This window comes from Pinus tabuliformis, chromosome Q, assembly GCF_031772625.1.
Source record: "Pinus tabuliformis cultivar Carrire ecotype Pingquan chromosome Q, CPIR1, whole genome shotgun sequence".
Classification (NCBI taxonomy): domain Eukaryota; kingdom Viridiplantae; phylum Streptophyta; class Pinopsida; order Pinales; family Pinaceae; genus Pinus; species Pinus tabuliformis.
This window is the reverse complement of record NC_142296.1, coordinates 979,436,820-979,461,529: the sequence shown is the minus strand read 5'-3', so window position 1 is coordinate 979,461,529 and position 24,710 is coordinate 979,436,820. Positions and strand designations below refer to the sequence as shown.

Here is a 24,710-nt window from a genome sequence, read left to right as displayed (position 1 = left end):
GCGTTTGGAAGGAAAAAGGGAAGTAATCATGATGCAAAAGGATTGTTGTGTAGTGGAAAATGTCATGATATGTGCAGTGAAGAATTAGTTCCTTCAAGCGTCCAATGATGCATGTTTCATAGTGATTTCGAAAAATCACTTTGCATTAGATTGTCTTCAACTCTTAGCACCATTCCTGCATAAAAATTGTCACCTTTGTGTGCCATCTCCATCGATCATTCCTGTATGAAGTGACTCAAAAACAAATTAGCTCATTTTCAAGAATTTATAAAATGTCCATTTTTTAATTATTTTCCGAAATAACTCTAATTGTGGATGAAAAAGGTGTCGCATCATAATGTTGAGCTTTCTGCATAAGCTTCTCGTTGTCCTACACATAACACCAATCTCATTTCACTTGTTAGTATATGCATCCTAACTTTTCCCACAAATTCACATAAAAAACTCCAACATACTTTTATTTCCCCCCAACTAGAAATATTGCATGTCCCCATGCAATGTACTCATTGATTGTGCAATACTTTTTCAAAATGTTTTTATTGGTTTGCAGGAAAATTGATTTAAAACATTTGAAAAGGCTTTTGTATCTTTTTGGGGAAGTAGTTGGTGTTATGAAGTTTGATGTAAATGAATGAGGGCAATTTTTTTATTATTATTATTATTATTATTTTTTATTTTATTATTTATTTATTTTTTTAATTTTTTTTAATTTTAATTTTTTTTTTGTCATGTGATGTTCAATAAATTATAGAAAATCCATGTGAAATTTAACTAGGCAAAACAAAAATACGAGTAATTCCATCCACGAACAAAGGGAACGCTTATGTCTTCTCATCTAACCATTATAAAGACAAATACCATACTAAATTCATTAAAGGCACCAAGGACTGCAGAGCCTACTTTAGATTGGGCTAATCCTTTTCCTGCTAATGGCAAAAAGCGTTGTCCTCTGGGATCAAGAGACCAAGACATGATTTCCACTTGAATTTTACAAAGTTCCGAAGACCCCAATAATGGGCCACTTAAAAAAAAGGTAAAAAAAAACTCGGTTTCCTTAGGCCCAGGATACTGCCACATCCCAGTTACGAACTTCATGTTTTCACTTCACAATTCGTCCTTTTAGCTTACAGAATCTCTGTTTTTATTAATGAAATCGATGATGTCCTCCTTTGATCTATCTCCCTGGTAGTTTCCATCCTTGCCAGTTTCATAAATTTGGAACAGAATAAACAATGAATGAAATAAAGGTTTTCATAAACAAGATATCATTATCAAAACCCCAAAGATGTACAAATCAGTGATGAAAAAAAATGAAACCAAGAAATATGGAGCAACAGATCCACTGATACCAAGCACCATGCCGGTTTAGCATTAATGAGACTGTGTCTCAAGCAGTAAATTCGTTGCTGTGCTAATATCATTATCTGCCTGGGCTAGTGCTTCAATTGCGAGATTTCTATCAAAGCCCATTGCAACCAATCTGGAAACAGCTTTTTCAGATGGATCTATAGTTACATGAAGAAGTGGAGTTGCAGCAGCAAACTCATCCTCAAATTCCGTGTCATATGAAGTAACAGCCTCCCTCGTAACATTCTCTCTTGAAGAAGTGTTAGATAGCCCCATTAACAAAGTCGACAAGGAAAGGTGAGAAACAACAGAAGCTAATTGCTCAGGGAACTTTATTCTGCGAATCTCAAAGACATTCAGTCGATAAGACAAGCGAGCGATGATGCCACAAAGACCTGGTATAAATGATCTTTTCCGTGATGAAATAAGTAGCTGAGGACCAGCAAGGTAGACAAATGATTTGTCAGAGAATTGGATCCAAAAAATACGAACCCATGTTGAAACTGGTATATCGAAATAGAAAGGTATAAATGAGGAAAATATCAAGCCATAGGGTCCATGGGTTTGTCCAATAGAAATCGGATCTTTGAATACTACCAAAGAAATCAGTTCGAAAAAAGTCGTGAAAATGACTCCAAAAGTGAAGCTTCTACACAATTCCCTGGTAAGAAAGACCACAGGTCGATGCCCCATAATGATTTGCATATTGAAAGATGTTTTTGCTTAAGCATATTGCAAAACATGAATTTATTCTTGAAATTAGTCTATATCATCCTTATTTTCTGATCCTCGAGATCGTACAAAGACGCAGGAGGAGATCATACTTATGAAAGCAAACGCTGAAACCTATTTTCTGATCCTCAAGATCGTACAAAGACGCAGGAGGAGAGCATACTTATTCTAGGTAAAAGCAAAACTGAAAATGAAAGAAAAAACTAAATATGAAAGCCTACCTACTCTATACTAATTAGAATTTACAAATTAGTTACGTGTAGTTAAACTTCCAATGAAGCCATTCACGCAGCAGTAACAACAATAGATTCAGTAGCAATTTTTCAAATGAAAAATGAAAATATTCGAGAGTGGATGAGTCTAGTTGCTGTAACTGCAAATCAACTAAAAAATAAAAAGATGAATCTAATCTAGTACTTACCTGGAACCATTGTTCGATAAAGCTTTGATAAGCACAGTTTCTCTCACTCAGATCATGTTGTAACTCCTGTTCTTCTTCGATCTGCTGTTCTTCTTCCTCGATCGCCTGTTTGAATGATTGTTCGCCATCAGATACGCAGGATTCTTCAGATGTTGAATCTTCATTTATTTCTTGGGGAGTAGTTGAACCTTTAATTCTTGTCAAGATCTCCTCTTCCAAGGAAGAAGAGATCCCAACTTCTGCTAGGATCTGAGTGAGTAGTTCCAAGCTGAAACTCATTGTTAAATCATGTTGAAAAAACAAAAAAAAATCAGCACACTAAAAATTGAATTAAAAACAAAAGGACCACAGAAATAATCTTGAATTCAATACTCAATTAAACCCTCTTACAAGGACTGGTCATTAATTGAGTAATTGAATGCTTCAATTATAACCATGAACCATGAATTCATCAAACATTCTTCACAGTTGCGAAAATCAAACATACATGCAGAAATTGAAATTTACACTTGCATAAATGTAAACACACCCTACATGCCCTGATCCATAAGAGGTCGAGCCCGTTACGGTATCTCGAATGCGATGCGTAGGCTGTTCTCCACGTCTTACCGCTTTAACACCTCGGAGTTAGGAACATGTCTAAACACACTTGCATGAAAAATCAAACTAAACTTCAATCCATCGTGCCTCCCCGGCAACGGCGCCAAAATGTTGGGTGAAACTATGTTCGTTTAATTCCATTGTAGTACTTACCCAACTATTTAATTTGTCAATCCGAGGTCCGTAGACTTACGAGACACATGCACTATATATGCAGGACTGAAGTGGAACTAATTTAATCTAATCTAATCTAAATTACTGAAATCAAATTAATCTAAGAAGGCATTGAAACATTAACTATGAAAGCAGGAAGTTGCATAAAAGAAAAGCAATACAACATGTGAAGAAGTGAATGACAAACAACATATGTGAGCTCACAACAATAAAACTATGTCAAATTATATTACAAGAACTAAATCACAAATCATGAAAGCATAACAATAAAAGAATATGAATCAAAGTTAATCTCCATTCTCTACTATTCATTATTCATCATCCCAATGAAGAGAGAGCGATCTCTTATATACATGAGGAAGATAACCTTTCCATAATTACATATCCAATATTCTCTCAAGCACTCTCAACTAGTTTCCCATTATTACAAGATATGATCCCACAAATCTCTCAAACATGATCCCACAAATCTCTCACATATCTTGGATAAGATATGCCAACCAAATCCTCCATGCTTTTCTCCTAATTATCTCCTTAGGAATTGGATAAGATATGTCTCCATGATTTTCTCCTTAGGAATTGGATAAGATATGCCTCCATGATTTTCTCCTTAGGAATTGGATAAGATATTCCTCCATGATTTTCTCCTTAGAAAAAGGCTTGCATAATTATCTCCTTGATATGGTGGAGGAGATATTAATTCTTCACATATTTCCTACACATCACAAAACTCACATATTCTTGAGATATAAATAAAAATATGTACATTTTCTAATAATTAATAATAAATTCACTTATAATACAAAAATGAATAAAATGGAAAATAAGAAGGTGAAACCCAAATGTATGTATGAAAATGATATGATAAAAGGTTAATGGGATGATGAAATATAAGGAAGAGTGAAGAAAAAGGTGGATGAAAATATGACATTTCTGAGTCCCAACAGACCTCATTAATAAAAAGACTTCTGAGGATGAGTTGGCAAGCTTGATCCGTTTAGTTTTGGAGCTCTCTCATTATTCTCTCTCTCTCACTCTTGGACCCTTAGAGTTTTCTTGGAGAACTTTAGCATTGGAGCAAGAAAGGAAACGAAGGCAAGAGGAAGAAAAGATCAAGGAGGGAAAGGAAGGATGAAGCAGCTAGAACATGACTCATTGTAGGTATCGATTTGCATGTGTATTTTCCTTGTTGTATTTAGCATGCATGGTCTTGCATGTGGTTCTTTTCTATCATGGCATGGGTTTTGCCAAGTGTGACAATGTTCTTTAGCCTAGTCTTGTCATTTCCTCATAGCCTTAATGAGATGGGTTCTCATACTTCGATTGATGTGGGATGGCCAGATGGATTCGAAGCTGAGTGGGGTGGATCTCCAAAATGACAAACACATTTTGTTGTAGTCCCTGAACCGAACTATGGATCATGGTAAAGTCACCAGCCTAGTAACCCTTGACCCAGTATGTGGGTTGTGGTAAGGTCAGGATTGTGTGCCTCAGTGGGCATAACAATCCTTGTTGGTCAATGGCAGGATATACGATAAATCCAAGAGGTGGATTTCTCTCTGTTGGGCCTAGTAGTCCCTGGATGGGATGTATGGTAAAGCCTGGAGAGTGTGTCTCAGTGTAGGACCTAATGATCCCTAGATCAGGCTATGGATTACAGTAAATCTTGAGATACTAGGAGGCACTCAAATTCCTCACAGTCTAGGTGGAGAACTCCAATGGCATCCATGCTTGTTTGGTTATTTTGGTGTGTTCTATGTGTCTCGCAATCATGCTTGGAATATGGCATGAGGGTGAATGGATGAAGAGAGATTTGGCTTAGCCATTCTACACTCAGGTGGAATGTGGTACTCCCATCTCTGGTTGCTTTATTGCATTCATTAATGAGACATTCATTCCCTTGGTTTTCATATGTAAATGTACTGATGTATATGTGGATTTTATGGCTGATATTTTTATGATATTTATGTCTTTATTATGTTAGTTATATGTATGTTCCATGGCAGTAGCTATGTATCACTCTCAGCATGTTTTTGATTGTAAATCAATGGATAATGTATCTATGGTCTAATAGATGGTAATGCAACAAATGACATGAGGGAGCAATGGTTCTTAGTGATTCTCAGATAAGTACAAGATCCCTATGTTTAATTCTGTTGGTTACACCTATAGATTACATGCTTGCAACATGTTTTATGAAATGCCTTTCATGGCTAGTAAGGGTCTGATTAAGGTCTTGTTTAACTTATTGATTTTGCATCATTGTTTCCATGCTCTTTTACTAGTTTTAAGTTTTCATTCCATTATGGACAGTGCCCTGGACTTTGGGCCTGAAAAAGTGGCTCAAATCTTAGGGACATTGGCACAAGTCTACTGAAAAGAGTCTAGGGACGTTGGCCCATAGGCCTGTGAGAGTGGCGTTGGCTTCTAGACACTGTCATGCCTATAACATGAGAGAAACCAAGGGTTAAAAGGCTTAAGACTTAAATAGGACCCAAGGGCAAGTTGTTTGAAGTGTTGGATTGGTTCCTGAGGGTCTTGAATTTGATGTGGAATCTTTATGTATTATTTTTCTATCTATTGCGCTTCCTTAAGGTCACATGGGAGGTTGAATCCAAACATTGTAGCCTATCATCACATTTTACCTGAGTTGGCTAGTTACTTGGGTAGATGTGGAAGGAGGGTGTTACAGATGGTATCAGAGCATGGTTCACCCCTTAGACTGGATGGGCGGTGTGTGTTGGTCATGCATGCATGTCAGTTTCATGTGTGTCTCTTACACTTGCATTCCATGTGCTTGTTGCATTGCATAATGTTGATCATGGTTGTAGTAAGGTTGTCATGAGGAACTTGATGTTGATTTTGTGGAATGCATCGTCATGAGTATATGACTGGTTACATATTGTTATATGTCGCTTACATGTTGTTGTATGTCACTTGATTACATCCTTGTATGTTAGGTTGCATTCTTGTATGTTTGATTACATGTATCAGTCTTGTAGGTTGGTTACAAGTATTGATCGCTTATGCTTGACTACATGTGTTCATGTGTATGTGTAGTTGATTGTGCATTTCTTATGAATGTTGATGGTTGCATGTGGCAATGTGTACAGTGGAGTAATAGTTGTTGTCATGAATGGGTTCATGGTTTGTGAATTTTATATGGTCACACATTAATGACTGGACTCTAGCTAGAAGAATGTGTATATGGTTTTGTACTCATGTGTTATATGTCTATATGCAGTCATTATGCATGTATGGTCTTGGTTATAGTTATCCATGAATAGTAGGTCAAACATGCCTCTTGAAGTCATGGTATGCAATTTAGGTCATCGGGGTGTTATTGGTATGTTATAATGCTAATGTGTTGAATGAGGTAAAGCGGGAGATGCAGATCATCAAAGTGAAGTTGCAACATTGGACCTCGAGGCAAGAGCATGTCGTCATATAGGTTTGTATGTTGGGCATGTAGGGATGTAGGTTAAGGATTGTTATATGCATTAGGGTTATCTACATTAGTTTTATGTACATGTCTTTTGACATTGTGGTTATGTACATGATAGATGATAGTGCATTAGAATAATCATATGCACATGAGTCAGATAGTCAAGAATGATGGTAACCTGTGGTGTATGCATTTCTATTGTTGTTTTATGTTAGATAACTTCATGATTAGGTTATATGTTGTTGATGAGAAAGATATATAGCTTATTGTTGTCATATGCTATTAACTTGATGACTAGGGTTATTTCATTGAGATCTTGAAGTTGTAATTTGGATTGGTCATATGCGTGATGGTTATGTTCATTGCATTAAAGATATTGTTGTTATATGTATTGTGATAAACTAGTTTAACCTATGTAGATGGTTATGGATGTGATATTTAGGTATGAACCGACATATTTTTGATATGGTTTCGTACTAATCTAGATTGATCGTACATATGTGATTGTTATGCATGAATGACAAATGATTATGAGCTTATGATGTGAACATGTTAGTTAGTTATTGTTATGGATATCATGATTTATGTTTGAGTTGACGTGTTGTGAATTTGTATCGTGCAAACCTGGATTGATTGTGCAGACAATGTCGCCTCCCCTGAGATACATCAAGGTATGAATTTTCTTTTGTCATATATTTTGTACTTGACTATTTTATTATGTTGTCTAGTTCATTTCTTTAACATGATATGGTTGCAAGTTGGTTGAATGTTTGATGAATTTCATAATATGAGTATGTGTTCAAATGATCTTGTTTTAAGATGGTTGTACTTATACATATGTGTTGAAACAGTTGATATGTACATGAGTGTAGTAGGTGAAGTTGTAGCATTATGTCTAATGACTATGAGTTGACTATGGATTATGACATGATTGTTAGTCTTGGTAAAGGTTTATTTCAAATTGTTAGATATTAATCTCTCGATAACATGTGGCTGACATGTGTGAGTAGTTGCAGGAAACATGGTTTGTATTAGCGTGACTATGTAATAGTTGATGTGTTTATATAACTAAGCCTTGATTACAACAAGGTAAAAAGGTAAAAGAAAGAAATTGTGAAAGAATTCCTTGGGTTATGTTTGGAAACCCTAATTCCAAAGTAATGAGTGCTTTGCACATAGGAAGTCTTCTTAACCTTGATTTGTCTGAAATTATGTGGATATGTGCTATATTCATGGACATGTATTTGATAGGTATATTAGCTAGTCTCTAGTTACAGGAGGATTGTTCAAGGGTATTGGAGTCCCTTGAGAGATGGCATGGACATGTTCAAATACAAGGAAACGTGCTTGTCACAAAAAGATAAGGTATTTGGCGTATTGTCATGTTTATTTATGCACTTACAGTTATGTGTTTATGGGGTTATGATGCACGGGATTGGATGGAAAAGATACTGCCATGAAATCTTGAAGAAGGCTCAGGTTGATATTTTCTTTAGAATCACTGGGAACCATGGGGATTGATCCATGGTGTCCATTTTTATTCGTCTACTTTTAGTATTTTTTGATTTCCTTGTGCCTCATTTGCATTTTTTTTTATTTCTAATGTATGATCATGTCACTTTGTTTGTGGTGTCGTATTGTTGTTGTTTTTCCATGGTTTTCTTCTTATTTTCTTCTCAGTCTTTCCTTTATTATTTTTAGAGTCTTAGGAATTGGTTGGGAAAAGAGGAAATTAATGTAGCTCAAGGAGAGTCATGTGGTACCCAACAGGTAATGTAAGACTTAGATGAAGCTCTGTGCATGAGTAAGTGTAGTGGAAGTTAATATATGGCAGTCGGTTGGACTGGCTGGGTCCATTGCGGTAAATGGATGGTGGCAGCAAAGCCATGAGAAAGGTAACAAAAAAGGTAAAGTAAATGGATCTGAAGCGTTAGATGCCTTGGCTATGATGGGAATGACTATTCTTAATGTTGCACATGTGTTGCATGAATAAAGGAAGTTCTCTTAACCCTTGACCTTGATATATGGTAATTATGTTAGGATCATAATTATGTTGATATTTATATATGTATACATGTAGGTGTGTATGTATGTCATGTTTGATAGGTTTGTCATGGATCATGACTATTAACGATAACATTTATGTGTATGTATATATATATATATATATATATATATATATATATATATATATATATATATATATGCATTTCGTTATCTGGTAGGATCATGATTGTTTATGATAATGTTTACGTATATGTATGTATGTATCCATGTATCTATGTCAATGTCTGACAGATCATCAAGAATCATTCTTGGGGTGGAATGATTGGTTATGCAAGCGAATGGCATGAAGAAGTTCCTGGCTATGAGGAATCAAGTGGGAAGAGTAGTCATGACAAATATATGGGGTCAGTATCATGTGAATATGAATTTATGTTGTATGCTTGTATTATGCGTATGTGTATGTTATGGACAGGTTATACTAAGGGATACATCAGCAAAATGAAAGTAATGTGGTCTGCGACATGCTAGGATACGCATGGATAAGACACTAGAAGAAAGGCTTCTTAGTAAGGACACAGTGGTTTTGATTGTATAGTACTATTATTATACATATGTTGTATATGTGGTACATGTTGCTTCTATGATGTGTGCACGTGTGGTGTTGTGTATATATAGTGTGTGCACATGTTGTTTATGCAATGTTATGTACATTATAGTATAGATAGTGTTGGGTGAATGTTGCATATGGTGTTGTGCACATGATTGGATATGCATTGTTATGTATTGATAATGCTATGTACATGTTGAATATGCAGTGTTACGTATAGGTGGTGTTGTGTGCATGTTGTACATGTGGCACTATGTACATATGGTGTGGTGTGCACAATTGTACAAGTGGTGTTGTGTGCATGTTGTGTTGTGTACATGTTGTACAAGTGGCGTTGTGTGCAAGAGGTGTTGTGTACATGTCGTGCATGTGGCATCATGTACATGTGATGTCGCGTACCTGACGTGCGTTTGGTATTGTGTAGATGTGGTATTGTGTACATGTTGTACAATGGTGCAATGTACATGAGGCATTATGTACACATTATGCATGTGGTGTCATGTACATGTGATGTTCTGCACACATTATGCAGGTGGTCCTTTGTACATGTGGTACTGGTGTACGTGTGGGATTGATTGCTTGTTGTACATGTTGTGTTTCTAGCATGCGGTACTATGTATGTGCATTGTGTAGTCAGGGTATCATGACATATGCATTCATTGTGTTGCACTCTATATATGTTTTTGTGTTGTGTTGTACACCAGGTGTAGGTGTATGTGTTGTATGCTAGGTGTAGGTGCATGTATTGCATGGTGTTGTATGTCAGGTGTAGGTGCATGTACTGCATGTTGTTGTATGCAGTGTGTGATTGTATGTGTGTGATGCGCACTATGTGTATGTGCACATGGTTTAGAGAAGGAACTGGGTGTTTGTCTGGTGTGGCAACCAATCTGGAGTGCGTACAGAATAAAGAAAAAGGTAGAAGCTCATGATTGATGAAAGGATGAATATCAACATTTTATTTAGTTTAATTATGCATGTGAATTTATGATTATGATATATGATGATTATATGTGATCTATGATTTTGGTATATGATGCTTACATTTGATTTATGATGTTGATCTATGATGGTTGTGTTTGAGATAACCTAATGTGATATGTTTATACATGATGATTTGGTCAAAGATGCTAGTTTGACTTGTTGTGACAGGACATAAACATGATTGCAAGTATACCTTATTTATAAGCTACCAATGAGGTATGATTGAAGCTATTTTATTTATTTTGAATCTAATGGAAGTTATGTGCTTGGTACAGGAAGCACGGAAATGCTTAGTTTGATGGTTGAAATCGACTACAAGAATTAGTAGCAACAATGAAAGAAATTGGAATAGGTAGAAGTATGTTGGTAAAGCACTTCAGGAGTAGGTCCATTGTGGGACACTAGTACCCAATAGTATCCATTGATTGCCATGAGAATGTTATGACCGGTATGATGGTTTTGAGGTAGGTATATGTCTTGGTTGTTTGATCTTTCGATGCGAGGAAGCCTTGCCAAGGGATGGATCACCCAAGATAGGGGATGGTGAGGAACTTGGAAGGTGAGAAACTACACGAAAGGGGTGACCAGATTGCCCGAGGGACTGTGGCAGAGAAGGGAAGGCAGGGGATATATTTGTTTTGGTCATGAGCATTGCTAGACGGAATAAAATGCACATTAGGGGTGCACCCTAGAAAAATGAGCCAGTAACTGTTCACTGAGACGACAAGTGATGCAAGATTGTAGCGCTGGACATAGGATGCAACTTTGACTATGGCAGTGGATTCTAGACTTCCTGGGAAGGAGGTGAATCCTGGTATTACTTTGAGGGTGGAGGTGTGAGCCTTTGGATTCCCTTATTGCGGATGCAAGCATCATATCCTTTATTTGTTGGTTTAGAAAATGTTCATATGTGTCTATGTGGTTATTGTAAATATCGTAATGAGCATTGTTATAAAGCTCTAGTATGTAGTATGGTTGTTATATGGTCATGTAGTCATGATGTTTTTCTTTTGAGCATGTCATTCATTGTAAATAATGCAATGAGATGTGCTATAAAGCTCCATGGGCAGTATGTTTTGTTTTTAGTAGTCTTGTTGGTTATAGGTATCATTTAACACCGAGGACAGTGTCCCCCAAGGGGTAGGGTTTTGTAATAGCCCTGGTAAATATTTCATGTAAGAATAAATAAGACCACGATTGATAGGACACGTATTCCAAGTTGAATGGTGGGCAAGACATCCTAGTGTGGGTTTTCATTTAGTTGTTTATGGCTAAGGAAATTGGCAAAGGCAATGGCTAATGCTTTGGAAAGGCAAAATGGAATTTTTGGCACATTTATTTATGAAAATAATGGAAATTAGGAGAAAAGGAAGGTGAAAGGGCACAGGTTGCATGTGAAAAGGAAATTGAAGGAAAATGATGGAAAATAAAGAAAATAGAAGCCTCATTAATAAAAGGGCTTCTGAGGATCAATTGGCAAGATTGATTAGTTTAGATTTGGAGCTCTCTCATTATTCTCTCTCTCTCACTCTTAGACACTTAGATTTTTCTTGGAGCACTTTGGCATTGGAGAAAGAAACACAAAGAAGGAAAGAAGAAGGAAAGATCAAGCAAGGAAAGGTAGGATAAAGTAGCTACAACAGAACTCATTTCAGGTATCTATTTGCATGTGTATTTTCCTTGCTAGATTTGGTATGCATGGTATTGCATATGGTTCTTTTATATCATGGCATGGGTTTTTCCAGTGTGGTAGTCTTCTTTAGCCTAGCCTTTCCATTTCATGATAGCCTTGATGAGATGGGTTCTCATACTTCGGTCGATGTGGGATGGTCAGATGGATTCAAAGTTGAGTGGGATGGATCTCCGAAATGACAAACAAATGGCCTAGTGGTCCCTGAACCGGACTGTGGATCACGGTAAAGCCACTAGCCTAGTAACCCCTAAGCCAAACTGTGGGTTGCCGTAAAGCCAAGATTGTGTGCCTCAATGGGCCTAGGAATCCTTGTCGGTGAATGATGGGATATACGGTAAATCTAAGAGGTGGATTTATCTCCATAGGGCCTAGTAGTCCCGAGATGGGATGTACAGTAAATCCTAGAGAGTGTGTCTCAGTGTATGGCCTAGTGATCCCTAAATCAGACTGTGGATTACGGTAAAGCTTGATAGACTAGGAGGCACTCAAATTCCTCACGGTGTAAGTGGAGAACTCCTATGGCATCCACGTTTCTTTCATTCTTTTGGTGTGTTCTATGAGTCCCACATTCATGCCTAGAATATGGCATGGGGGTGAATGATTGAAAAGAGATTTGGCTCAGCCATTCTACATCAGGTAGAATGAGGTAGTCCCAGATCCGGTTGGTTTATTGAATTCATTAATGAGACATTCATTCTCTTGGTTTTCATGTGTAAATGTATTGATGTATATGTGGATTTTTTGGCTGATATGTTTATGATATTTATGTCTGTATTAACCTGGTTATATGTATGTTCCATGACCGCAGCTATGTATGGATCTCAGCATTTTTTTACTTGTAAATAAATGGATAATGTATCTATGGTCTAATAGGTAGTAATGTAGCAAACGACATGAGGGAACAATGATTCTAACATAAGTATAAGATCCCTATGTTTAATTATATTGGTTACACCTGTAGATTACATGCTTGCGACATGTTTAACGAAATTCCCTTCATGGCTAGTAGGGGTTTGATTAAGGTATTACTTAACTTATTGCTTTTGCATCATTATTTCCCTGTTCTTTTATTGGTCTTAAGTTATCATTCCATTCTAGGTAGTGACCTGGGCTTTGGGCCTGAAAAAGTGGCTCAAATCTCGGGAATGCTAACATAGGTCTAGTGAAAAGAGTCCGTGGACACTGGCACAGAGGCCTATGAGAGCGAATTTAGTTTTTGGATGTTGTCATGCCTATAGCATGAGAGTGACCAGGGGTTAAAAGGCTTAAGAATTCAGTAGGACCTAAGGGAAAGTTATATGAAGTGTCAGATTGGTTCCTTAGGGTCATGAAGCTAATGTGGAATGTTTGTGTGTTATGTTTCTGTCAATTATACTTCCTTAAGGTCACATAGGAGGTTGAATCCAAACATAGTAGCCTCTTATCGCATGTTTACCCTGGTTGGCTAGTTACTTCGGTAAATGTGGGAGGAGGGTGTTACATTTCTCTTGTCAACGTTGTGTTGATAAAAACACTTAGATATGTCGTTATCAACACTATGTCAAAACTACTTTTTACTGCATCAATTTCAAGCATAGGTGTACCATTAACACCATCACTACCTTCAATCGCTTCACAATATCATGCTATGTCTAGGGAAAATACCAGCAGGTCACAATTAGTGTTACAAACCAAAAGAAAAATACAAGAAAGAGACCACGCCACTCCAAAAAAAATCAACTGCAAATAAACTGATATAGTTTTTAAAACAATCATTGACTCACTGTATAAAACTTGCTACATGTGGATCTCGTGGATTTCCTGATGGTTGCCCTCAAAATATCATCCATCAATGATGAAATATTCATGAAGAGAGAAGTGTTACCATCACTCTCTATTCAACAAGTCTTCCAACACAATTTGAGCTCTATGGACAGATGCCAATGTTGTTGACCAAGCAGCACAACCCCTACCCAGTATTATGCCACAAATTTCCACCGCAAATCTCGTTGTTGTGGATTTTGTTCAAGTGACTACGACGTGGAATTAATTAAGCTTGGTCAATGTTTACCATAAACACCTTGCGGATGTGGTAACCAACTCTAGCCAACTTCCCAAAAGTCCACGTAGAACACAATTTGTTGGTGCAATTTCATATCCTCTACATCGTAATAAAATCATAACGTTCCTCCCCTATTGTGGATTTTGCCCACTATGGAGATTATCTTAATATTAACATCCAAATTATCCTCCAAAACAAATTCTTTATGGATTGAAAAACGTCGACAATCGCTCACAAAATCCCATGACCATTTACACTTTCTGTCAATGGATAAAACTTTTAGATTTCATTGCTACTTTTGTGCAATTTCTAGGCTTGAAAACCTTATGGGTATGGTCAAAGTTTCTCTGAACTTATACTTTCCTCTAAAACAATAGACCACTATATGTGAAGAGATGCAATTCATACATACACATTTTTCTGCATATACTGAAATTATCATTGACCAAGGCAATGTTATTTGAAGCATAGTAAAAGCCATAGTCTCATGTAATAACATATAATAGAGTTTTTGATTGTTCATGGACATCTGGTTAGATATCAAACCTTAAAGAACAATATAAAATTTCAAATGTTGTCATTTTGGAATGTGCACTCTTTAGTAATGAAAATATTTCAATTATGCAAAAATTCCAGCCATTTCTTACCAATCCAATTAAAAGGATCTAATTTTAATTAGATTTCATCATGCTTTGTTTCTAACATACTGACCACTGTTTCTCTTTTTGCACATTCCTTTGGCATATATCTTTGCAAGCACTGTTTACTTGGCTTGTGTCGGAGCTTGTGTCGAAGCTCAAGGTGCACATTCCAATAAATCTCCATCCGATGCCCATTCCTTTTGCAATGGGTACAAAAATGCATGCTCTTATTCCTTGGCAACGATGCCTTTAAACCTGGAAGAGGTTCTTTGATTTCGTCTCAAGAAGCATATTCATTTTATCTTAGCCACACAATCAAGGAAACATAGTTTTTCATCTTTGTATTTAAATGATCATTGAACAAATATTCACGAGACTTATACATTTTCCTGTTGTCTTTTGGACTAAGACTTTGACGAGGAGAATTTGATTTGGCTCTTCTTTCAAAGCACTTAGTTCTTTGTGGAGATACTTTGGCTCAAAATGAACAACAAAATCAAATGTAGGTCCATCGTTCTATAAGAATTTGAGAAACAAGGAGATCTCTCAAAATGGAGTCCATAAAAGCCTTTATAAACATTTAAGACTAAACCCTAATGGTTATCACTATACATAAGATTGATATAACCATTACTAACATTTTCTTTAAAATGTAAAGTAATAATAATTCAATTTTTAATGGATAATATGGTAGGTGATTGTAAAGCTTGAATTTAAAGTATTAACATTTGATATGAAATTGTAATTTTACATAAATGAATTTCCTAACCACTATAATTTTTAATGGTAAAGGTCTAAAACATAACTTTTATGCAATTTAAAGTTGTGATTTTAAAATTCAAAAAAATCAATGACAAAAAGTTACTTTTTAATTGTAAATGTCTGGAACATAATTTTTAATCATGAAATTGAAGATAATTGGGGATTAGAATCTTTATACAAGTTGTAAAATTCAAAGACATAATTTATAATTTTAAATTTGAAGAGAATTTGTTTACAAAAGTTTATTTGTAAGTGATAAAATTCAAGAAAATAATTTGTGAAGTCTATGTATAAGTGGTAAAACTCAAAACAATTTGGATTTGATGAGAATTGAAAATAGAAAATTTCTATATAAGTAAAATTTAGCAATAGTGAAAATCTAAAAATATTCGATTTTTTTAGTCAAATGTTATTTGACTAGAAGAATATGGTAATAATAAACATTATGTATATGATAAATAGTAAATACGATGCAGTACATCAACACTGTTTTTTTTTATTTTATCTATTAAATATCACTTTATTCTTATTCAAAAGACAAAATGATAAAAACAATAATAATATTTACTTAAAATATAAAATATAAATTATAAATGTATACATCTCGAAAAATAATATATCATACCCACTCACATATTCCAAATGTCAATTCACATATTCCAAATGTCAATGTTATGCTTTGTGGTTTAAAAGAAAAGATTTCGCGTGAGAGACAATTGTCCTCCGCCTCCTCACCGTAATGTTTAGATAAATGGCTGCACAGAAAGATGAAGACGGTTTAAGATTTAACAGAAGCATATTCCAAAGTGTTTAAGCATTTTTACCATATCTTTTAATTAATTTTGGTTAAAATTGTTAGAAGAATAAAATTTTGTTATTAAATTGGTATAAATGGAAGGTTCTATATCAATTTTAACAATTTAACAGGAGCATATTCCAAAGTGTTTAAGCATTTTTACCATATCTTTTAATTAATTTTGGTTAAAATTGTTAGAAGAATAAAATTTTGTTATTAAATTGGCATGAACAGAAGGTTCTATATTAATTTTGGTTAAAATTGCTAGAAGAATAAAATTTTGTTATTAAATTGGTATAAATGGAATGTTTTAAAAAAAAAAAAAAAAAAAAAAAAATTGGTAAATAGGGAGTCCATACAGGTGAAGATGGTTTTCGATAGAGGGTTAAAATGGTTGGAATAATAAATTTTGGTTATTAAATTGGTATAAATAAAATGTTTTATAAAAATTTAAAGTTTATCATTATTTTTTATTTACAAATTTGTATTTATGGTAATTAAAAATAATGATTTTATTAAAAAATTATTATTATTAAATTTTAATGAAATAAATAAAAATATAAAATTATCTATGTATATAATTTATTTTGATTTATTTGGAATTTAGAGAAATTGAAATTATAGATTACAAAGTAACATAAATATGAATTTCAGCTGAAAATACAAAAAAAAAAAAGTGTTAATTTGTTGTATGGTTATTTTAATAAGGAATTGAGATTAAAGGTTTTTTAAATTTGTTGGTAGCCATGTGTTTAACGATATTTTGTGTGTAAGTTTTTTTTCTATTTGTGAAGGAAAATATATTATTCCTTCAAATCATAATTGTATAGCAAAATGCATTGGATTCTATCTTGGCTTATTATTTGATACTAGACACATAATTTCAATTTCACCAAGGATCATGTGAAATTTTTGTTAGGAATAAAATATAACTTTAGCAAATTTATCTTAAATGCACTACCTCTAGGGTTATTCTTGAAACAAAAATAACTAAGACTACAAAGTGAAAAACCATATTACCTATAAAGAATTTAAGATTTATCAAAATATGAGGATTTAATAGGGGTTACCTCCTTAAGAACAACCTAGATTAGGGGTAGCCCAAGGTGGGCTTCAATTTCCTTGAGTTGATTGTCCAATGTGTGTACTAGCACCTAGAATACCTCTTGAAGAACAACTTAGATTAGGGGTAGCCCAAGGTGTGTTTCAATTTCCTTGAGTCGATTGTCCAATGTGTGTACTAGTACCTACAATCCATCAAGTTGGAGGATAATTTATTTTGTAGTTGCATTCCTATACACTAGTGCTTGACCAACAATAATTTTAGATGCCAATAGATATCTACTTTATGCATGTAATAATTATGACGACACCGAGAGTGGCCCATGTTCGAGACCTAGCACGATACCTTGGAAAGCACCTTGGAGTTTGTCTAGCAGAGCCACTCATTCACTATGTCTTGCTCCACTTGAGCAATTTCCTCTTGGATACTCACTAGAGCGAATTCCATGTACCGAGCAATTGAGCTCTTAGCTCATCGCTATGCTTTAGAACCTTGTAACTTGCGATAATAAGTTACATCGTCACATACTCAGGCTTGTTGCCTCAACATGGTGGCCATAGTGGTAGTCTTTGTGAGGCCATGGAAAAGGGGCAACAAGGAGCTAACAACGATTGAGGAGAGGGTGACAGGGAGAGAGATACATGAGAAGAGGAGTGAGTAGGTTAGAATGTATAGTGAGCTAATGCAGCAATGGAGAAGTGAAGGCCCATGATGAGGAGAAGCCAACAAAAGGGAACCAAACATAAAATTAAACAAGGACAAAATCAAGGAAACGGAAGAGGCCTCGATAAACCATGGACACTAGCTTATCACCACATAACCAACAATAAAGTCTAATGCCCTAATTGGAAAAAATGAGGCATGACAAGAAAAAAACTTTAAACAACTAAATAGTCACCCTCACCTCATAGAAATAACAGGAGCCAAGCCAATGGTTCCAAACTAGTTCTTGTCACAATAAACCAAGGTGTACAATAAAATTCCACATGTAGGCCATAATCTGTGATCCTCATGTGCTTGGTGATTGCTATGCCTACCATGATTATTTTCCACCTCCAAGCATAACCAATGTGTAACAAAAGACATGGCTTACTTACAACATGGAGGGTGGGAGGAGTTAACTAGCTAAAGTGCTTGCAAGTAGCGCTGGAATTTGAAATTTATCTTGTCTTTCAAGTGGAAATTTGATGAGAGTAGTTTCTTTTTCATGCATGTCACTTTAAGTTTTACGTAAATTCTCAAGCTTCTACTTTTTATGTGTTATTATAAGCAAAAAAAAAAATGTATCTTGCATGTCACTTTACGTTTTATGTAAATTCTCAAGCTTCTATTATATGTGTTAAAAAAATTGTGTATCCCAAAACCTTCCATCTCTCAGTTTTCACATTACTTTGATCACCAATTAAACTTCTCCCATTAAGCTGAGAAAATAGTGACGCTGCACAATTTTATATCAAACATATTGAAAATGAGAAATTCCAGGCCTGCTGGCCAGTGCTGAGAAAATTTTAGCATTAAAGCAGACCATCGATACAGATCTGTCTATATGAAAATGAAGTAATGGTCATTAAACCAACGTCTCACACCTCCCACCGCTGGTGGGACTGCGGCATCGTACTCCATCTATTCGGGGAGTATGTGTAAGTTTGTTAGAGGCAATTCATTTAACTATATTCCATATTCTCTATCAGCCGTAGCTGTATTTTGCAAGCGAGGCACAAACAGCGAGGCTACCTACTTTGAAAGAGAAAATTCGTCAAATCTTCGTTGGTGGGGGGCCGAAGGAAATTTATTCTGCATATCATTTCAACGAAATCACGTTTTAACATGTGGTCATACGGGCAGCGTGGGGGGCAGAATGTTGATTATGGCAGCACTGCAATAAATGTTTATGAGTAGGAGAGCAGTGCATATCAGGTTTGGTCCCCCATTGAGTGTTCTCTGTTTATGTCTCAAAGTTCGTGGAGTTGATGTCAGCGTAAGCCTTCGTACGGTAAATGCTATTTCCACCACTATAGGATCATTAATGCGCTCTTACATGCGCGGGAGATAGACGTTTATAACTAGATAATAAAAATAAAAACGCCGCGTTACCCCTGCGCGTGTTATAAAAGTCTATCTCCCGCGCATGTAAGAGCGCATTAATGATCCTATAGTGGTGGAAATAGGATTTTCCGCCTTCGTACTATGCAGGGTAGGGAATTTCAAATTCGTGCCAATGAATAACATTTAATATTACTCATTTTTTTTTAATCAAATTATGACTTTTAATTTATTAAAATATTAATTTTTAATATAAGAATATGTTTTATCTTTATATTTTTTTATTATAGTTTAATTTTATATTATTATAATTAAATTATATTTTCACTATCCTGATCTAGGTGCGAGCAGGAAGGGTTGAGACTCGTAAACATTTGTCTGCAATTATTAATGTCGAAGGGCGGCAATCTAACACCCACCATATGCACAAGACACATGCAGCAATGAACACATTCATTTAATGTAAATGAGGAAGGTGGCAGGGAGATTATAATGGTGAGGTTCTCTGGCTTTATTGTTGTTGAGGTAAGTGACTCTTATGTCTGCAAAGGTAATTTGGATCTGGCTTGGCTCACAACAAGGTACGGCTCTGGGGTGACGCTCCTCATGGTCTTCCATAGGGTGCCCTGGTCACTCTCTTTGGGTATGTTCTTCGTCTCAGTTTTTGTTACCTCACTCCCATGGCTAGCTACATATTTCTACTTGTTTCTTGGAAGAACGACTATGTTCTAAAGTTGAAGGTTTGGAGGAAGCACCACATGGATTTTTTCATCGCAATTGAGGAATTTTATGAGGGTTTCTTTCTCTTCTGTACTCCTGTCTCTATGTACTATTGTATTTTGCTTTTACGCATAAGCACTATCTGAGAAGGGAAGCTATGCCATTCCCGGTTTTCTTTCTATTCGTGTCTCTAGCACAATGGCACTCGTACTTTTCTGATTGTCTGTTGTTATGGGTCTGGGCTTATATGGTTTCAGAATGTTTGTTGTTCATTTCAAATCTCCGCCCTTAGTCATTCATGGTAGGGTTGGAAGTCTGATTTAGGGCTTTGGGACTAGCTTCAATCCCGTATGTTGCATGCAGTAGGGTAAGTCGTTGGTCAACTTATAATTTTTGGCCCTCATGCATTGATAATTTAATAGGTCCTCAGATCCGTTGCAATTCTGGGAAGCACAAGGCTCACGGGTGTAGGCTACCTCCAGGTTTACCATCAAGGTCTAAGTCAGCTACTGCTAGAATTTTCAGTCTTTTTCGTTTCATGGCCCGTGTTGCCTCAGGGAAGGGCAATCATTTTAGAGGCTCTCGCGACCATGGCAATTAATAGAAGGAAACCCATGTAGTTCGTTAAGCCAATTCTCAGTTTGGTAGAGGTCATGGTTGAAAATCAACCTCTCGCATCATAAAAGAGGATGTCACTGCTTACCATGAGGGCAGCTCAGCTCAGGTTCGTTAACTCATAACTTAGTGGGAAGTAGGACTTAATCAGCAAGCGGGTATAACGAAATTCACTGGCAGGCCTTGGCGTGTGATCCTGACCACTCTCGTGATCGGTCTTCTCAATACAAGCAAATAGTCCATTTGTATTGGATGATGAAAAATCTTCTAGCTAAAGCATTGGTGCACATCCCCTTTAGGCTCGCCCTTGAATTCTCAAGGGATCCTGGATTTCACCAAGGATCTGCACCAAATTCAATTTCAGCTTCAAACGCAGAATGGTCGCCTTAGCCGCATCGAACAACACATTTCTTGTATCCCGTAAACTGAGCTTCCATGCTCTAGTGTGAAGGATCCTGCTCCCATGGACTCATCTGACAATTAAGTAGTATGGTGGTTTAATCTCTACTTTGTCTTTTGATATATGCAGCAGCTACAAACTTTACTGTATGTTTTCAGTTATTTAGAGTATAGGGAGTATAAGGACACTCAGAGATATCTAGCATGGCTTGACAAGCTTATAATATTTTGTTTTTAGATGGCTTATCATTGCAGTTAGGTGGTCAACAGATCTAGTTTCTCTTTGGGCGGGTTGAGGCCACCTAACCATTTGATTTCTAGTTGTAACTTGCCCTTTTTTCAAAGAAATGAATACAAAGGTCCTGTCAAGCTTACAAATTTTTTTTTATAACTTCACCATCTAATCACAATAAAAAAACACTTTATTGTCAAATTGATAAAATTACTATAACCCCTAAAAATAATTCAATTTCAAGTAAAACTAACATCAACAAATATAATTAACTTGAATTTTGAGAAAATTTGATTTCTAAATTTATAAAAATAATTTAATTATTTTTTATTTTTACTTATAAATTATTAAAATCAATACATATATAATAAATATACCGTTTAAATAAATTTAAAAACTAATAATTATATAATAAAAATGAGTTTAAAAGTAAAACATTTAAAGAATTTCGCTGGTATATGAAGTGGAATAATGTTTAAGATGCTGTCCCTTTGTTATAAGTTTTGAAGTGTTTTTGGCATGTTTACATTTCATACCATTTTTCGTGGAATTCTGACCATTAAATAAAGCCTGTAAAGTAAGGCCATATTTGTCGGTGAATTTGAAGGTTGCCGAAGGCCATATTTGTCAGTGAATTTGAAGGTTGTCATTGCGTGTTTCCTGGACCGGCTATCAAAATATGTAGGATACCAAGTGGCCCAGCTGGCCATGATGAATACGTAGGAATGAACCCCGTCCGTAGCAGTGGAATTTCATGTCACCCTTCATCGTACATATTTGAAAATCTTGATCACCCTCAAATATTCCGAATTATATTTTTGGCTTTTGGTTTTATTATTAATATTTTATTTTATTTCATTTTATTATATATTATATATATATAATTTATGCGACAAAAATTTACAAAAATATGGTCAATTTAAAGGGAAGATCATTACTCAAAAAAACCCTTAATTGTATTAATCTCAAATTTGATTATATCATAATATTTCATATCCTACAAGTTTTTATACTTTTCAACATTTTAATTAGCTAGATGAGCTCTTATATTTTAATTAATTATGATAAATTGTTTTGTTATTATTATTCCTATTAAAAGAGATATTTGGTTAGAAAGTCCACATTTCATAATTGCCACATAAAAGAACCATTTATTCCCATAGATACCTTAAATTTGAAAAGATGATAGAAGACTTGTGCTTTAGGCATCAAAGGGTGGAAAAATAGCTCAAATGCAATTCATTATCATTGATGTTTTGAAAACATTAATAAGCATGATAACTCAACAACAAATAAAACTTAAGTACTTTACAACATTACATTTAAACCCAAAAGCACAATATAAATCAAATAGATGATCATTAAGTATGCCCCTTAAGTAATGAAATTTTAAAGTGATTTCAGTATGAGATGACTAATTACATGTCTATTGAGTTTCTGGTTAAAATATTAATGATAGAAGATAAGATCTACTATGCCCATTCATATAATAAGTTGTAGCAATAACATCAACATGAACAGAGAAAGGAAATCTTACTAATGCTTAGATCAAAAGAACGTTAAGGGTTGTTTTTAGAATGAGTGAGTAAAAAATGATAAAGCTTGACCTCCATATATAGATTTGAATCATAAATGAATATAACATTAAATGCAAGACTTGAAAACTAATTATTTAAATAGAATTAAGAAAGCAGTTAAATCTTAAACCATAGATTAAATAAGGGAAATTGAGAAAAAAATTAAAGGAAAATGAATTATTTCAAGTTTTTGATTTTTTCGGTGGTTCAAGAAAGATAGGCAAGTGTCTTAAGGTTATGAAATCTCTTCCTCCCCTGTAAAGGCTACCTCCAGATGCTTAAAAGTTTTCTTCCACTTCAAAGCATTTAAACTTGTTAAAGAGGGTTAAATCTTCATATAATAAATAACCATAGCTAAACAAAGGAGTTCTCTAAAAAACTATGAGAAATAACATCAAACATAGAGATATTTCTCTTAAATAATTATAAATTTCTTAAAGGTCATTTTGAAATGCCACATAATAAAAATGCTCTTACCCTTTGGTCGTCTCCACCTCTTCCAAGACTCTTTATTGCTCCAAAAATAATAGTTGTTTGATCTCCTTTCTGAACTATTAAAAACTTGCACAAGTGGAAAGAAAAATTATACCAAAACAAATAGTAGGTTAGCTATCTTATTCTCCAACAAATTAAAATAATACCAAAGTGAATATTAGATTAGCTCTCTTTATTCCCCAACAATGAAGAAAACTCCCTTATTGTATAGAATGGAGCTCTCATCCTTTATAATGAACTACAAAAAGGTGGGCTGAAACCATAAGCACTCAAGCATTTGTCCAGCTTATCAACAATATTACAATAATAATGGAGATTGGTTCGAGACGTCGAATACAACAAAACTTAAATGCGATGACTCCGGAAGACAACAATACACAAAAATATAGATCGCAGAAGCCTCAAATCAACAATATTACAATAATAATATATTCACTTTTTGAGCAATTGTGTTGAACTCGTTTTTTTAATGTATCTTCAATTTTTAACAATGTGGGTTTTCTCAAAATTATGCATAATGGTACTCATTGGATGTGAAATTTAATTCAACATCCAACAAGTTTCTACACTTGAAATTTGAGTAAACCTATAAGGAGATAAGCCGAAAATATAATTAAAAAAGTAATTTTTCTTCTTTTCCCTCCAAAATATTTAAATGTATATTTTTTTAAATTTAAAGCATTTTGATTGATTTACATATTATGACATGAAAATTTCATGGGCACTTTTAGGCTGAAATTTCCTCTAATGAATATTAGTCCCGGGTCACCAATTTTCCAAGTTGTTACCTAGAGCCTAGTTAGCACCTATCACCTATGGTGAAGCCCTGGGCCCATTTACCATTCCCACTTGTTGGTACATGCTATTGCATGGAAAAATACTTTATCAATGCTATAGGACACTCACTCAACACACTAACTCAACCCACTAGCCAAGTAACTGTTGTAGCTACTACAACAACACCCAAATTTTTTAGCCTAACAACCAAATTTTGGGCCCCCCTCTTCTTTTCAAGGTTTCAATGGTTATATTTATGTCTTTGAATTGGTCAGATATTTCAATGATGTAGCTATCATTAAGCCCTATGGTTTTTCATGCTTTCACGATGCATATTACATATACCTGCCTTGATTCATCTTGGTTCTTATTCTTATTAATGTATTACGGTTGGGGAAGTTGCTACTTTAATGACACACTTTTAAAGATTCATATCTCCATGATATACATTGTGAAAGGCATGCATCTTCTGTTGCAGTCCATATTGCACCTGTTATCACTCAGGTTGTTCCCCAAAGTTGTAAGAAAAGCAATACGAC

At 35.0% G+C, this 24,710-nt stretch overlaps 1 pseudogene; it reads right to left on the bottom strand.

The window, feature by feature from the left end:
* Positions 1-1,371: 1,371 nt before the first annotated feature.
* On the bottom strand, positions 1,372-2,040 carry LOC149222749 (rhomboid-like protein 20 pseudogene; annotated as a pseudogene).
* Positions 2,041-24,710: the final 22,670 nt, after the last annotated feature.